The sequence below is a fragment of the Podarcis raffonei genome, chromosome 3 (genome assembly GCF_027172205.1).
Source record: "Podarcis raffonei isolate rPodRaf1 chromosome 3, rPodRaf1.pri, whole genome shotgun sequence".
NCBI classification, from domain to species: Eukaryota; Metazoa; Chordata; class Lepidosauria; order Squamata; family Lacertidae; genus Podarcis; species Podarcis raffonei.
Window position 1 is genome coordinate 97,557,989 of NC_070604.1, and position 14,483 is coordinate 97,572,471.

The window sequence follows — 14,483 nt, forward strand, 5'->3', positions numbered from 1 at the left end:
TGGTTGTTTATATATAATGCTTTTTATGATATACAGTATTCACAAACTCTTTTAAAAACATGTATCAAACATTTCAAATTCTATTATTTCATTATTAGTAAAGATGTGTTTGTATCCTAGTTTGAACTTCAGCTTTTGCAATAATATATTCAGCCTTGAAGTTAAGTTACTTCTGAGAACAACAGATAAAATTTAGTAGTTGCTTGGCAACCACATTCCAGAGGTATGAGTGAAGTTTGTGTATGAATGGATTTTGATCATGCTGGACCTGTGATGCAGGCAATCTGGACTGCAGCATTTGCTACTTTAAGAAAAGTTCCTATGTATATGGAGAGAACTACACCTGACAATCTAGACTTTTGCTGCTTTGCTAGGTGGAAACTTTGGGCCTACACAAATGGAAGATGTCCCCATGCATATACTGAGACAATTCAAACCTGGATATTGGTGAAGAATTTCACAAGCCAAAAAAGACATTGTTGGTTGACAGCTAAGGTAATAGGATTAGTAGGTACCTGTTGAAAAAGTTATAGCGTCTGATCAACTACTAACTGCATTGTCCTTGTGTTTTTACTTCTATCAATTTGAACATTTTTTTAAAAAAAAACTTTTCATGCTGCTAAAAGTCCCATAAAGTTTTTGCCTCATAAAGTACTATTTACTGCATTCTCAAGAACAAATAGAAACTCTGAGTGATTTTTGGCAGAAAACCCACATGGGACCCAGTACAGATCAGGGTCCCACAAAGCTGTGCTTCCTTCCAAAGAAAAGTGGCAGCATTAAACATGTTTTTTAAAGTATTACTCATATAATGTGTAATTTAAAAAAACACAACTGCCTGTAGCACAAGGGCTTTCTTACCTGTTCTTCAGGACTCCCTAGACTACACTGCCTCCTCAACCACATCCCTTTCTGCAGTTTACATTTCCTCACTGGGCCTACTTCATGTCTTCTTTGAATATTTTTGCCTGGGTGGAATGTGTCCTTGAAGTCTGGCAATGCCTCTTGGTTGCATGAACAAAGGATAGAGAGGTTGTGCCAAGATAGGAATGTGGCTCAGTGTCGGATTACCCAATGGGCAGACTAAGCAAAAATAAATGGTTTTTAAATAAAGAATTTGAAATTTGTTATTTAAAAAAAGCATTGAAGTAGTAATCATTTTTCTAACATTGATGAATACTAACTGCTCTGCAGAATACTTTTTTCTTTTCACCTGAAAAGAATAAAAAGCCTCTGAGAACAACACTGTCAGAACAGACTTAATTCACTTACCCTACTGTGCATGGATGTGGGCATGCTTCGTCGAGTCAACTTCAATGAATTTATCAAGAATTTTGCAATCAGAACATTTAGAAAGATGATGTTTTAATTTCAGCATACCTGTAAGCTTTGTGCCATTTCAAAAAATGTTTTTATTTTACAGTTTAAGGTTGTTTTTGATTTGAATTACATATGGGGAAGCAGCATAATCTTTTTAGTGCTTTGGGCCTTTAAGGTCTTAATTGAGCCTTGCTCTGAAAAGAGTTCCAGACTGCTGCCCTAGAAGATCTCACTGCTCAGAAAAGCAAGCCATGCTGCCCAGTGTAGTATATGGAGGCTGTGGGAATTAGGAATATTCTCACCTCCTTCAGAACTCTCCAAACTCTCATTAAATTCCGATCAGGAAGTTGAAAATTTGAGCTATATAAAACCATTTTAACTCATGTCAGTTTTTTCTACCACGACTCAGCATCCTTTATTGCCATGGCTTTACAGGATCGTTAAAAGTCAGGGCTGGATTGAACTTTAAAATGCCATCAAGCCGTTCACCATTACTTAAAGTACAGGTATTGATTTAACTTAATGTTGTAAACTTTGACTGGTAGGAATTCCACAGTCTCTGGCAGCGACTTGCTCTATTGCAGCACGATTCATACAATGTACAAAAATTAACACCATACATTTTTACATTTCCTTCTGCAATGTGAGCTGCTACTTCTATCCTGATTGTGGCAACTGTTTCCCAGTCCCACATGCTGTTATTTTTGTGTACAGCTTTCAAAACAGGCAAAAATAAAAGGCGTTGTACAACCCTCAGGTCACAGAAAGCTTTCTGGGCAACTCAGAGAACACATATAGTACTTTTTAAGGTACCGGTATGTCTCTAGTCTTCAAGTCTGCAGAGAAAATTTTGAATTGAGAATCTATTTAAACTACAGTGGTGCCCCGCAAGACGAATGCCTCGCAAGACGAAACACTCGCTAGACGAAAGGGTTTTCCATTTTTTTGAGTCGTTCCGCAAGACGAATTTCCCTATGGGCTTGCTTCGCAAGACAAAACGTCTTGCGAGTTCTTGCGAGTTTGTTTCCTTTTTCTTAAAGCCGCTAAGCCGTTAATAGCCGCTAAGCCGTTAATAGCTGCTAAGCCGCTAATAGCCGTGCCTCGCAAGACGAAAAAACCGCAAGATGAAGAGACTCGCGGAATGGATTAATTTCGTCTTGCGAGGCACCACTGTATTGAAACCCAAAATAAGACTGGAAGCACAAGCATGTTTTCTTACAGAACTGACACAGCAATTTAACTATAGGAGAATTTACACCATATTAAGTTAAGATGCTGTAAGTTGCCCCTGTTTCAAACTCTGTTCAGGAGCAAGAGTACGTCCTGCTAAGCCAGCCTGAGCCTGGCAGAGGGAAAACAAGCTTAAAACTGGAGTTTGACCATCCATTTTCCCAGTGTTAAATTCTGCTCAGTTGCTAAGTCACATGACCAAGCTGCAAGGTGTTGGGAATAGGTCCAAATCTGCTCCTCTCTTGTCACATCACACTCCCAGAACACCCTGTTTTCAGGACTTTGCCCATCTGAACCAGGATGGGGGATTTCAGCCAACATAGTCCCAGCAGAGCCCAGCCTCAGCCAACTCAACCAAAGATCAGCCTATTCCAAAATCATTCATCCTAGCAGACCTTGGGAATGTTTTGCGCTGTAAATCTCACTGGACACACAATTATTTTCTCATATACAGTGGTACCTCGGGTTACATACGCTTCAGGTTACAGACTCCACTAACCCAGAAATAATACCTCAGGTTAAGAACTTTGCTTCAGGATGAGAACAGAAATCATGCTCTGGCGGCGCGGCGGCAGCAGGAGGCCCCATTCACTAAAGTGGTGCTTCAGGTTAAGAACAGTTTCAGGTTAAGAACAGACCTCCAGAACGAATTAAGTACGTAACCAGAGGTACCTGTGTGTGTGTGTGTGTGCAGATGTATAAATGCTTCGCAAGCAAAATGACTGAAGCAGTATACAATAAAAATAAAATACAAAAGATGACAAACTCAGTAAGCAAAAGGCACTTAAACTACAATTGTAGGATTGTTTGAAATTACTGGGTCACACTGTGTGTGTGTGTACACAGACACAAATTCAGTAGCCACCTATGTAAGACTAGTCTAATTAACTTTGGTCTGCTATCTTGAATTTTCAATTATAATTTTTCATTGTAACTGAAGATTTTTTAGGACCAGACCATTGGTTTTTTATGACTAGATGAAGCGTACATGGGTTCCATCTCCATGCTACCTGGCTTTTTGCATTTTTGCACTTCCTAGCACTTAAATGCATCTTTACTGAGGGTGAAATTCCACAAAAGATATGGTAGCAAGTCTTAGAAGAACTATGAGTTTAAGTTGGATTAGTATACTCAATGGTCTAATATTATTATTGGCAATGTTTGTATGTCTGCTACTGACATACAACAACAGAATTATTGAAGTATTATTGTCTCAGTCTAGATTGATGTCTAACTATTTCTCTAACTTGGTGAAGTATTAAATATTCCACTTACTTCACACCTTTCCACAAAGTTCTGGATGCTTCTGAGGGACCCATTTCTTAAGGCTACAGATGAAGTTCTGTGAATAGAAATTTAAATCTTATATCTGAAATATCCACATGCTGTAGTGAGGCTCATTTGGAAGTTCACTTTTAATGTAGCTTTTTCATGGCTCTGCAAATTTTCAACAGAAGCTGCTTTTGATGTTATCTAGACACAACTTACCTCAGAAATGTTGGTATGGGGCAGGCAGGGAGACAGTTAGAGATAAAATGCATGCGGGGGGGTGGCAGAGAGGAGAGTACGGTGCAGTTGTGCCCTTCTGAAATGATGTCGCTGTTATTAATTGTTTGATTGTCGGACTTCCAAAACACATGAAACTAGTGGTTTTTTTTCTTAAAAAAAATGTTTAGGAGTACTCTCATTTTGACTCAAGAAAATCTCCATTTTATTGTTCAAATCGGGGGAAATAAATACAGTAAATGGACAAAAGTACAAACATTTACAAAATGTTTAGGGGTATGCATACCCCTGCATTCTCCCCAGGAAAAAAAGCACTGGATGAAACATTGAGGCTATTAAGTAAAAATCAAGTCCAGTCTAGTAGCTGCTATGTTAATATTTGCCCACTAGATGGGTGTATTGGCCTGGCTTAGTAATGAATAATTCCAGTTAATCTTTGTAATAAAAATGCATTTTTGAAGAGGAGTACTCCAATACCATGTCACATGTTGTCATGTGTATGCTGTTTCCCAGTGGACCTGATTCAACAAAAATGAGTAACGAAGTCTCAGAGTCAGAAGCACTCGTCATTTTTCTACTTGCTACAGAAGCAGAATAATAATTATTAGCTGTTACTTGGGCAGAATGCAGAAAGTTCCTGAAAAAACCCGGGTCTCTATTATAATAGTTCCATTGATGGGTACTTTAAAATGTATCCAAAGTATTCATTAATAGAGTTCCATTAATATTCATTGTTTAAAAATTTATAAAAGGGGCTTGCACCCTTTCTTCAGTGGCCAACCCAATGCCTGTATAAAGAGTAAAGGGACCGACTCTGTGGCCGACTCTGGGGTTGCGGAGCTCATCTCGCTTTATTGGCCAAGGGAACCAGCATACAGCTTCCGGGTCATGTGGTCAGCATGACTAAGCCACTTCTGGCAAACCAGAGCAGCGCACGGAAACGCCGTTTACCTTCCCGCCGGAGCGGTACCTATTTATCTACTTGCACTTTGACGTGTTTTTGAACTGCTAGGTTGGCAGGAGCAGGGACCGAGCAACGGGAGCTCACCCCGTCACAGGGATTCGAACCGCCAACCTTCTGATCGGCAAGTCCTAGGCTCTGTGGTTTAACCCACAGTGCACAATAGCACTTGTCCTACCTGTGATTGCCAGCAGTTGGTGGTCATCAATGCCTCTTACAATACACTGTGTGAAGTACAGTGGTACCTCGGGTTACATAAGCTTCAGGTTACACACGCTTCAGGTTACAGACTCCACTAACTCAGAAATAGTACCTTGGGTTAAGAACTTTGCTTCAGGATGAGAGCAGAAATCATGCTCTGGCAGCGCGGCAGCAGTGGGAGGCCCCATTAGCTTAAGTGGTGCTTCAGGTTAAGAACAATTTTAGGTTAAGAACGGACCTCTGGAACGAATTAAGTTCTTAACCCGAGGTACTACTGTAATACTTTCTGTCCTGAATCTTCCAGCTTTCAGCTTGTGGCTTCTAGTGTTAAGAGAGAGTGATAAAAACCTTCCTCTAGATATCTACTTTCTCCACACCATGCAAAATTCTGTACACCCCTGCCATCTTAGCTGCCTTTTATCGCAGCTAAAAAACACCAAATCTAACCTTTCTCCCTCCCCTTGATCATTTTGGGCGCCCTTTTCTGAACCGTTTCCAACTCTACATCCTGCTGCTGCTTCATCAAGGCCTGTTTTCCTAAATGCTACAATATTTTATATATTTGTTCATTTGTTTCGTAAAATTTATACACTGACCGTAACAAGAAAACCTCAAAGCGGTTTACAAAAAGACTGATTTAACAATACTTTCCAGCAGTTTTCCTGGAACATACATCCCAAGAAAATATATAGGGCTGGAGCCTAACATCGTTATGGATTTTAATTCCACTGTTCATATTTGAAATGTGTTATGCTTTTTATTTGTTAAAGAAATGACTGAGAGACTGTCTGTCTGATGTTTATATTGATTCTTCTGTGATGAAATCCATTTCCCACCATTTCCCCCTCCACTGGTCCCCAGCTTTTATTAAGGATCCTCATCATATGATCTGAAGGAAAAAATAGAACTACTAATAAAAATGGAAGTACATTGTGACACATGACACAGTGCCAGTGGCTTGGAAGCTGGAATATACTTATTTGTCATCCCTAAGCATTTTGTTTACTGAGAATATCATAAATTAAGATGTACCGTGGAAAACAAGGTCTATATTATTTATTATTTAATTACATTTATATACCACACTTTTCTTCCAAGAAGCTCATGGTTTTCCTCCCCATTTCATCCTCACAACTGTCATGGATGTTTTAGCTGAAATTCCCGCATTGCAGGGGGTTGGACTAAATGACCTCTGTGGAGCCCTTCCAACTCTACAACTCTATGATTAATTATAGCTGGTCAAAGAGACATGACAACATTCAGATACTAGCCAACCTTCTCATTAATACATTTATTGGTTCTTCTGAGGAATGTACTTGTAAGATTCTCTAAATATTGACTGGGAAACTGTTTCGTTAGAGAATATATTGTGCGTTCTTCAACCCGCCTCATAAAAACTAAAATAAAAAACCACACATGGGAGAAGCATTTCCACATCAGAGTGATTCCATGGACAGCATCTTTAAACGACGGCATATCTGCCTTCTAAAAATCTTTGAAGGTAAAACAGTCAAACGTGCCATTAAAATAGTTCTTATGTATTTAGGCATTGCTAAACAATTGCCGCTGTGGGTTAAACCACAGAGCCTAGAGCTTGCCGATCAGAAGGTTGGCGGTTCGAATCCCCGTGATGGGGTGAGCTCCCGGTGCTCGGTCCCTGCTCCTGCCAACCTAGCAGTTCAAAAACACGTCAAAGTGCAAGTAGATAAATAGGGACCGCTCCGACGGGAAGGTAAACGGCGTTTCCGTGTGCTGCTCTGGTTTGCCAGAAGTGGCTTAGTCATGCTGGCCACATGACCCAGAAGCTGTATGTCAGCTCCCTCGGCCAATAAAGCGAGATGAGCGCTGCAACCCCAGAGTCAGCCACGACTGGACCTAATGGTCAGGGGTCCCTTTACCTTTACCTTTAAACAATTTAAGCATAAATCATATCATTGTTAAAAGTGGACCAAGTCCAGACCAATGGCTGGGGAGTACGTGGCCTACTAGTCAACACATCCTTATAATGGATGTTTAAACATGGATTTGGCTTGCACCATGAGATCAGGTAAGAGGTACCAGTGGCGGAGAAAGGGGGGTGCGGTGGGGGGTGGGCCGCCCCAGGTGTCATCCCTGAATGGGGGTGACAAAATCCCCCCTGGGCAGATCGCTGCTGCGCTAATAGAAGCACCTATAGGGACAAGGGCAGCTGGGGGGGGGAGGCAGCAGGTGGGACGGGATGCGTGGTACCCGTAGGGACAGGCCGTCCCTCTGGGCGTCGTGCGCGTCGTCCTTCTGGGTGGTTTGCACTGCCCCCAGGTACCCAAGAGACTTCGTCCGCCGCTGAGAGGTACAAAAACTAGCAACACAGTTGCCTCACCCCACCACGCACCATTAACTCACTTTTCCACAAAGACACAGAAGAGTAAACCAGCAAACTTGGAGCAAATTGTGAACAGAACATATATTTGCCAAGCTACTTGAAGAGCTAAGCCTCAAGTTCCTCCACTCTCCCTGCTTTCATTTGCAGTATAATTAAGGTCCTACATAGCATGCATTACACCACTGATTTCTCTACCATCATCTTTGCCACTCTTTTCCACCGCCAGGCTAGTTTTTCTGGAGTTGCCCCGTGTTCTAAGCAAACGTATTTTTCTTAGCCGTGTGATTTGTGTAGAAACACACATGAGAGGTTTTTGAGCGGGGATTGCATCCAGCACTACAGACCTCTGCTCACATAATGGGATTTCACCTTCCTTGCTTCCCCCCGCCCCGGCTGTTCCTGTGCACCCCCAATATCTGCTTTGAAATGTTAGGGAACCCTCTAGGCAGTTTTAGAGGTACATAGGGCACTGCAAGGAGGGAGAGGAAGGTGAAAGAGGAATCCCATCATACAAGTGGAACTCCAGGTCTGCCCCTTGATTTTTTCTGGTATAAATTTTAAATGATTCAGCATGTAGAAGCTAAATTTATTAGATGCCTTTCAGAGCAAAATCTCAACCACTAAGGGTCGCTATGGAACTGCAATATTTAATTCTGCAGCGTTCTCGGTAGATGTTCTGAAACACAAAACAAGTGCCTCAAAATATAGGGGATTTGATAACCCTTTTTATGAGTTGTTATTGTACATTTAAGAAATTTTCCTTTGCTAGGGTCTGAATGTGCAGACAGTATTACTGAGGCAAAAGTTCTTAAAACACAATTCAGACACCCCCAGACAAGGATTAGCAATCACGTTTTCCAACTTTTTACTATGATCTGAAAGTAAAAATGTGCAATTTTCATGCAGAATGGAGCAAAGAGGTATGATTACCACAACTATGATCACACAACACAGTTGTCAGCTTGTTGCAGCCCTCATTCCCGCTAAACGGGAAACTAGGGATTAGAGTCTCATGCTCATTGGTGCAGCTGTTTGACACCCATCCTCCAGAATCGCTTTATATTACAAAATTCCTGCAAAGAAGGCACTTAGTCTAGACATGAAAATTGCAAATGTGGGGTTTGTTTTTGTTGTGCTTTTCTGTGTATATAGAAACTTTGAAGCCATGGATAGCCAACAGCCATGGGTATGCTTAAGAGAAAAAAGCATATAAAAAGATTAATCAGTTTAATAAATCCTCTGTACAAGTGGGAGCTGCAACAAAATGTTGAGGCGCATCTCTATCCCCAAACATATTTTACATATTTTGTTATAGGTTATTCAAATGTTTGAGCAACTGGGAAGCTGATATGCGTGATTTTGCAATACTGTATATGATATGATAAATTTGTCTTTTAGTCATCTGAGTAAACTACCGCCCCCCGCCCCACCAGTGAAAATCTTGCCAATAGAAAGGCAGTAATATTAAGCAAAGGGTAGGAGTAAAGAACAATCAGAATTCCCCGAGGTAACACACACACTACAGTTTACTGGTGGGAAATAAATTCTTGAAGCCAGGAGATTCCAGGAGGCACTATCAATTGGGCTACCTAACAGCTGCAAGTGAGGACGGCTACCTGTTGTTCTGGGAGCTGATCCAATAAATACATATATATTTTCCACAGTGCAGCACAAAACAGAACTGTGCACCACATATAATACGTTTAGGAAACACTGGTTTACAGTTCCAAGGCTTGATTTTTATTGCTTTCATTCTTACTTGTCCTCAGGAACACCATTCTAGACTCAATAGAGCAAGGCTTAAAGGCCTCCTCTTGGATACCTGTGTTGCAAAAAAGCAGTACATTTATTGTGATTATGGGTTGGTATCTCATGTAACCCTAAATATAGCAGCGTTATCATCATGGGTCTGTCACCATTGTATTTTAACTTGCAGGCATGGGCCCCATCTGCACTATACCTTTGAAGGAGTATCATACCACTTTAAACAAGTATGGCTTCCCCCAAGGAATCCTGAGAACTGTAGTTTGTTAAGAGTGCTGAGGGATTTTAGGAGACCCCGATTCCCCTCACAGAACTAAAATTCCCAGGGCTCCCTGGGAAGAGGGCTTGATTGTTAAACGACTCAGGTATAACCCGTGCCTTTAACGACTCTGGTTCTTGCTCAGACATCAATCATCTACACCCACGGTATACCACGTACATTATAATTAAGGCTACAAATGGTTATGTAAGGCCGCAAAGTGTTTTACACTACAACACCTCAAATCATATTTAAAGCCTGCAATGTGAAGTGTTTTAAAGAGCACTGTTAAGTGTATTCAAGGCCCTCTTAAAACTGAATCAATCTTTCCCCACCCACGAGGTTGACATAATTAATTTCCACCTCACAGAATACTATATATTTTGCCACTGCCAAGAAATGTCCCTTTTAATGCCAACCCATATAAGTCCTATTTGCTAATGAAATATTTATGTTATGTTTTCTCATCTTTTTTTTAATGTTCATACTAAAGCAGTGTTTTAAGAAACTGATTGCATGTTGAATTTCCAGCAGGAAATAATTCATTTGAACTGGATTTATTTTTCTGAAACTATTTTTCAAGCTACTACATTATTATTGGAGCACAGGAGTGATGGTGAATAGCAAAAACAAGTTTCTATAGCTGATGGAAATGGCATCTATTGAGTCAATAACCTGAAATTTGGTGTACCTGACCTACCTGATGAGTTTTACAAAAGTGCCAAATTTCCAACTGATCCAATAAAATTTACCACAGATACATTGAGTTAAAAAGTACTGAAAATGTAACCCCTTTTTCCAGTTATTAGGATGGCACATTATAAATTTATTTCTAATTTTTAGTAAAACTACTGATGTACTTTATTCAGACTTGTAGTGGAGTCCACACTTTCACTGCCTTGGTGAAGTTCTGATCAGCTGCTCATTAACATTTCCTTGCCCCATTAAAGTCTATGGAAACAAGTACAGTAATCCTCCATCTTATGTGCTTTAGACTTGCACAGTTTCAACCATAAACAGTTGAAGGCAGGCTGGTTAAAATTATGCAAGGCAAGTCCCAAGCCAGGTGGTGAGCTTAAATGCTCTTTTCACAACAAGTTTGCTTGGAGTTACCTCGCTTTTAAGCTCCCCACCTTGTCTGAGAAGCAAGACACATTCAGTATGCCTGCACTGAGCTGCTCCCACAAGATCATGTGGGGTAATCCAAGTTCCTGAGAGATCTTATGTGAGTATATGCAGCCTTCTGTAGCTGTCCATTACAACCCCATCACCTCTCCACACCTCACACAGCAGTCGCTTACATGGCTGGATATCCCCCAACTGCCCCGATTAAATAAGGACATCCCATTTTGGGAGATCATGCCCCAAAACGTGCAAAAGCATGGTGCCCCAAAACATGCGAGATTGCAGCACCCAAAAAGGTGCAGTTTTGGGTGTTGTGCTCTTGCGCAGGTCACACAATCTGGTTTTCAACTGCAGTGTGTTGGAAGGGATGGACCCTGCAAACACTTTCTAACACTGAAACCAATCTCACAACAAATTTGTGGAGTAGGCCGTGTGTAGAGAGATGCATGTGAGGTGCTTAACTAGTCAAATAGTCAAGCAACAAGAGGGGACAGCCAAGCCAACCACATTGCAAACTTCCAGACCCCACCCCACATAACTAACAGGCAAGGGTCAATGGGAGGATTCCTCTGGCAAGGCCCACTAAAGTTCAGATATTTCATAAAGCGATACAGAACCAAGACAACATAGGGCATCTTTGCTGGTCCCAGGCACTCTGTCTTCCCCATCTGGATTTGGGCTTGAAAGATCAAGTAAAAGTTTGTGTGTATGGAGAGTAATTTATGAGCAAGCACAACATGACTGCTGACCACAAGACATATCTGTTAAGATAGCAGCCTCGACTGCTAATATCCAAGGTTTGTGAGCCAATACGAGATAGCCTTAACTTAAACTGGCAGGTATTTTTAGCACTGAACTTACTATTATTTGGTCTGCTTGTCTGCATTAATCCTGAAGCTACTCACAAATCTTAGCAAAGACTACTGTACTTGGGTAAATATTCTAGATTGCAACTCTGTTCACAGGACATTCAAAACGCTTACCCATTATCTGAGAGCTAAAGCCCTCATATTGCTGCAATATTCAATGGCAGTTTCTACATAGGGCTCTTGTGCCATGCCTCTGAATACCAGCTGCCCTTAATAAATTCTTCCCAGATTGAAGTTAAGAGGAGCCTAGTGCTAATAGAAGGGAAGGTCCTAAGTAATGGGAACAACATATTGCAAAACTAACCATAAAGCCATCAAACAAATTATCTAAAATTAACAAACGTATTCAAATCAAAGAAGATGGAATCTGCAAATATAAATAATTCACAAATTTCTTCAATTTTTAATTTTTTCCCTTTGGCTTTGGCAAAGTTGTGAATAATGTCATTCTTCCCAGGGGCTCAAAATCGACTTTTTCTCTATCCACTTAAATAGGAACCTCTCGGGAAGGTAAGACTAAGAGGGAGTGACTGGCCAAAGGCCACCCAGTGAGTTTGTGCCTGGGTTGGAAAAGTTGAGTCTTAAAAAAACAAAACACCACACATGAAGGACTAAGGATATAGCCTTATTAGTCTATAATGGTTAATCTGCATCTGTGTGAAACCCCTATCAGTAAGCCTCCCATAGGTCTCTGGTTAACTACGGTATTATTAGAAATAGGATGCTGCATTCAACAGCCCTTTGGCCAGACCTAGCCAGGCTCTCATTCCGCCGCCCCACTTTAAGTTCAAATAGTTCAATACTGTATATGCGACCAGGACAATGCTCATCTCCATGGCAGTAGTTTAAAGGGAATGCTTGTCTATTGTATGGACCCCCGAGGGAGGGCAATATGCCTCTATGTACTCTGTACATAAAAATTAATTGCACGCATGCATGCACACCCACCCACCATGCAGAGCCAAGAATGGAGAGGGCAATTTTGCCCTCACTGCAATAGCGTCACCAAGTGCAATCCATGACATTTTCCCACAAGCAGCAACAATTGACTTGCATGAAATAAACTAAGGAGGTGCACCTGAGGTATCATTTGGGGAGGTCTACCTGTCAGGCATCAGGGAATCCGATTCTCCCACAGTAGTAGTAGTAGTAGTAATAATAATAATAATAATAATAATAATAATAATAATAATTTATTATTTATACCCCGCCCATCTGGCTGCGTTTCCCCAGCCACTCTGGGCAGCTTCCAAAAAAATATTAAAATACAATAGTCCTTCAGACATTAAAAGCTTCCCTAAACAGGGCTGCCTTCAGATGTCGGTAGGCTGCCAGGAATAGATAAGGCAGGGAAAGTTCTTACCAATGTCTTTTGTTCAATATTCACAGAGAGAGGCTTAGAAATGCAGCCTCTTGGAGTAATGGTGTTGCTCCGAGTAAATCTCCCCCCCCCTTTTCTTCTACTTCCTTAATCATCAACAGCGCCACTCACCTTCCGGTTGCCGCTTAGGGCCACTTGTCTCCGAGCTCTATGCTCTCCTACTTTCAATGCTTGCTGGGTTCTGGGAGAAGGGGGTTTGGAATGCTTTCTAGTGATAATGTGTCAGCCAGCTGCTCCAGCTCTGCCTCCTCCTCTCCCATTATTTCCCAACTTTGCCCCTCATCTGCCTCTGAGCTGTGATCTCCAGCAAACCACTGTTGTAAATCTATACAGTGGTACCTCCAGTTACAAAACTTAATTCATTCCGGAGGTCCGTTCTTAACCCGAAACCGTTCTTAATGTGAGGCACACTTTCACTAATGGGGCCTCCCACTGCCGTTGAGCTGCTGGTGCGTGACTTCCACTCACATCCTGGGGCAATGTTCGCAACCAGGAGCATCTACTTCCAGGTTAGCGGAGCTCGTTACCCAAAGCGTTTGAAAGGAGGACGGTACATAACCCGAGGTTCCACTGTACTGTCATAGAATCATAGAATCATAGAATCATAGAGTTGGAATAGACCACAAGGGCCATCGAGTCCAACCCCCTGCCAAGCAGGAAACACCATCAGAGCACTCCTGACATATGGTTGTCAAGCCTCTGCTTAAAGACCTCCAAAGAAGGAGACTCCACCACACTCCTTGGCAGCAAATTCCACTGTCGAACAGCTCTTACTGTCAGGAAGTTCTTCCTAATGTTTAGGTGGAATCTTCTTTCTTGTAGTTTGGATCCATTGCTCCGTGTCCACTTCTCTGGAGCAGCAGAAAACAACCTTTCTCCCTCCTCTATATGACGTCCTTTTATATATTTGAACATGGCTATCATATCACCCCTTAACCTCCTCTTCTCCAGGCTAAACATGCCCAGCTCCCTTAGCCGTTCCTCATAAGGCATCGTTTCCAGGCCTTTGACCATTTTGGTTGCCCTCCTCTGGACACGTTCCAGTTTGTCAGTGTCCTTCTTGAACTGTGGTGCCCAGAACTGGACACAGTACTCCAGGTGAGGTCTGACCAGAGCAGAATACAGTGGCACTATTACTTGCCTTGATCTAGATGCCTTCCTCTTCTCTGGAAGGTTCAGGCTGGGGAGGCGGTCTCCACCATGCCTCCTCTGTCCAGTTCCTGACACTATTCTCCCCCTAGTGATTGCAGTAATGGAAAACCAATCCAGCTCCTACCCTCATTTCCTCACCTCTTTGTCTTCACAGCTCTAGCCTGGGTTTGCTGTAATCCAAATCATCTGGAGGGCACCAGACTGAAGATGGCTGCATCAGTATCTATAACCAAGAATGCACAAGCTTTTGGTTCTTATGCAGCACTTTTGGATTTCTAGAAAATATTTTGGCAGGTCTAACACACTTTACCGGACTGCATTTTTGTTATGGGCAATTTCACGAGGCATGTCAC